Consider the following 4281-nt stretch of genomic DNA (forward strand, 5'->3'; position numbering starts at 1 on the left):
CCAGAAGTTGCGGAAGTGCAATGTGCGCGCGCGCGCACAGCGTGCTTACGCGCCGATGGCCGTTTTTTTTTTTTTTTTGCCCAAAAAGCAGAAAAAATGCCCAAGAGCTCCTTATAATGTCCAAAACTCTTCTTTATTCAATCAAATATCAAACAATTCACAAAAATGCAATTTTGATTTTAGAATTTATTCATCTACTACTAATGAATACAACATACTAACAACCAATCTTTACAAACAAATCAATATGAAATGAAAATCTACCTACAATGGCAACTCAAATCACTTATTAAACAAAACTAAAAGAGGAAGGAAAGAGTTTACCATGGTGGGGTGTCTCCCACCTAGCACTTTTAGTTTAAGTCCTTAAGTTGGACATTTGAGGGGTTTATTGTCATGGTGGCTTATGTTTGTACTCATCCTTGAATCTCCAAGGATCTTTGCCTCTCAATTGGTTGACAGAATTTCCAACCATTTCCACCAAGCTTGGGCAAAATTCTACCCAAGATATGAGTCCCCATAGTTCTTCACATAGCGAACCGGGATCCCATATCTTATCTTCACACCCATCTTCGATTCGATCTTCATACATTTTCTTTCCGGGTGGTTGACATAAGTGTGGTTGACATATAGAATTCTCAAAGAAGCTTCCAAACAACTTCCTAGACCCATGCAATTTGGTTCTACACTAACCATTGCTCTTGAATTTTGAGCTTACAACCATCATGAGCTTAGAATGATGTTTCCAACCACTGCACAACTCTCTTATACTTTTAACTCCACAAAGAGCTCTAAGTTGACCATCATTTTCAATTAAACCATATTCAAGTGAGAAATTAAAGCTAAGGGATAAGAGTTTTATCCACTTGAATGTTGTATTGGATGGTGACTTGGGAAGTGAGACTTCCCCACACTTAGACAATGCAAGGTCTACTTCCTTGTGCTCTTCTTTGTGTATTTCCACCTCTTGACAAATTTCTTCAATTTCAACCTTTTCCCTTTTACTTGGCTTGGTGTTGTCTTTAAAAGCTTCGGTTTCTTGCCTAATAAGAGGTGAGTCAATTTTGGAAAGGATTTCATCCATGAGTAAATCCATTTCTTGATCAACCTCTTCATATTCTTCAATTTCTATGTATACCAAGGGTATAGGTGGTAGTGCACACTCTTCTATAATTTCAACTCCATGTCCAATGGGGGAGGATTCGATTGTAGATAGGAATTCATCCATGATTGAATCCAACTCTTGATAAGCCTCCTCCAAGTCTTCAACTATGACATGCCTTGGAGGTTGCGCACCCTCCTCAACATCAATATCAAGCTTATTGGAAGAGTTCTCCATGATGCTACATTCCCATGGACTTTCAACATCTCCTAAATCTTCAACCATTTCTTCCTTTTCTTCAATGATCATAGGCTCCTCCAATTGTTCTAACACAAAATAGCCTCCCTTATTTTCCACCGGGTTTTCCAATCTCTCCTTCATGCTATGATCTTCAATGGATTCTTCACATGTGGTCACGGAAGCACCTTGAGTGTTCAAACATTTGTAGGCTAAAGTATGCACTACCTTGGTCAAGTTAGTCACAAACTCTAAGGTGTCCCTTTGCATATCCGCTTGTCCTTGAAGTAGCAAGGTAAGAGAATCATCTATTGGGGTTTGGGGTGGATAGGAAGGTTCATTATTTTGGAGAGAGGGTTCATGGTAGGAAGGTGGTTCTTCTTGGTAAGGGTATGGGGATGGTAAGTATTGAGGTGGTTCATGGTAGTAATCTTGATAGGGTTGTGGTGGTTCTAAGGTTTCTTGCTCATAATGGTCATGAGAATATGGTATGGGTGATTGGTCATATGGTGGATATGGATCATAGGAAGGTGCTTGGTATGGAAAGGCTTGTGAGTATGGTTGTGGTTCATGTTGAGGATACGAGTCATAGGCATATGGTGGTGGTTGGTTGTCATAAAAGGAGCCACCATAGCCATTAAATTGGCATGCATTAGGATGGAAATTATACCTATAAGTGTCCGGAGGTTGATGCCAATAGGAGTGATCAATTCCTTGAGGCTCCTCCCATCTTGGAGTGTTCCATCCTTGGTACATGTTAGCATTGAAGTTCACATTCCCTACAACACAATTAGAGCCAAACTCATAGCCAAAGTTCACATTCCCTACTCCACTTGTATGCTTCCTTCCTTGCTTCCTTCCTTGCTTCCTTTGATCCATGCCTAGTTTCAATCCTGAGGTTACTAGCAAACACATCAAGGCATCGTATGGAATCAAACAGAAACTAGAATTTACCAAGACAAGGCTTAAAAAGCACGTTTTTACACTTAAGCACAATCATGGAAGAGATAACAAAACCATGCTAATTCTTAGGCTAAATGTGACAAAAGGTTATCAAAATGTTCTAAATTCAAGGCAAAACAAACCGTCAAATTGGGGTTTGTCAACCTCCCCACACTTAAGCCTTAGCATGTCCTCATGCTAAAGTAAGAAGGAACTAAGGGGTATGACATTTATTGAATGCAACTAAACTATATGAGTCCTATCTAAATGCAACTAGCATGAGTTAAACCTAGATCTAAGAAGAGAGATCAACCTAAACCTAATCCTAATCCTAGAGAGAAGGGAGAGCTTCTCTCTCTAGAGACTAACTACAAAGCTAAAACTAAACTAATGGCCACTAACATATGTTTCCCTCTTCACTCCTTGGGTTAAATAGCATCAGAAATGAGTTGGATTGGGCCCACAAGGCTTTAGAATTCGTTGGCCACGTTTTGCTTTAAGTGAACTAGGTGGCAGCAACGGCGCGTGCGCGTACTTTGCGCGTGCGTGCCACCATACGTGTAGCAACTATGGCAAATCTTATATCGTTTCGAAGCCCCGGATGTTAGCTTTCCAACCCAACTGGAACCGCATCATTTGGACCTCTGTAGCTCAAGTTATGGCCGATTAAGTGCGAAGAGGTCGGCTTGACAGCTTTCCGGTTCTTTTATTTCTTCATGAGTTCTCCAACTTTTCATGCTTTCTTTCTTTATTCCCTTGATCCAATCTTTGCCTCCTAAACCTTAAATCACTTAACAAACATATCAAGGCATCTAATAGAATCAAGGTGAATTAAATTTAGCTATTTTGAGTCCTAAAAAGCATGTTTTCACTCTTAAGCACAATTAAGGGAGAAGTTATAAAACCATGCTATTTCATTGAATAAATGTGGGTAAAAGGTGATAAAATCCCCTAAATTCAATACAAGATAAACCGTCAAATTGGGGTTTGTCATGCCGACAACGACACCAGGATGGACGGATGGGATGGACGCTGATGACAACATGGACGGGCACCGCGGATTGAGGAGACTTGGATGACCGCTTTCACTTTCCTTTCGCGCGACCGAGCTCGACGGCGTAGGGAGCACACTAGTGACGGAGAAGAACGACGACACGGACAAAGTTGTTGGAACTGACGGCGAGAATGAGTCACGGCGGCAATGTATCTTAGAGAAGGTGATTGGTAGCTTTCCTCCCCTAGGGTTTGAACGAAAAGTGAAAGAATAGCGTCTTCTGTTTTTTGCCAAAATTTTTATTAAACAGTCCAAAAATATGTTCTTTGAGGCGGTTGGGAGACCAAAACGCCACTGATCTCATCAGTCAACAACGCTTCAGGTGCACACTCCTATCACCGCTGCTATTCCGTTAATTGGCAGCGGTTCCAGAAACGACTGGTAATTCGCGGCCGCCATTTGCCGTGTATCTTGTAGTGACACTAATACCAAGGAGAACTATAAAGTGCAAGTGCATGTGAGTGTTTGGAGTTGACTTCCAATTTACTTGCTTTTCTTTACGTATTTTCCTTTCATTTATTTGTTTTACGTATTTTATTCTTATTTCTTCTCTTCAAGCATTTTGCTTTCTTTCAATTCCAATTTTACTTTATTATCTATTTAAAGCTTTTATTTATTTTATATATTTTCTTTTATTATAATTCTTTATATTATTTGTCACAATTTTACTAAGTCTTTTCATATATTTCTGGCACAAATAACATTTAGACATAAACACTAAGTAAATATCGGCTCGAGTCCACTATTTTAAGAGGGATTGTATTTGCTCTTGAATTGAGATCTTTATACAAGTTTGATTCGACACCCTATCGAAGTTACCAAAAATTAAGGGATACAAATTGACATGTCCAGTGGGACCCTGAGTTAAGTTAACGTGTCAAACTTTGCATGCAATTATGCAGTGACAAATTAATAATGTCCAATAGAGCCTCTACTTCGACTGATA

Source organism: Arachis hypogaea, chromosome 19 (assembly GCF_003086295.3).
Source record: "Arachis hypogaea cultivar Tifrunner chromosome 19, arahy.Tifrunner.gnm2.J5K5, whole genome shotgun sequence".
NCBI lineage: Eukaryota > Viridiplantae > Streptophyta > Magnoliopsida > Fabales > Fabaceae > Arachis > Arachis hypogaea.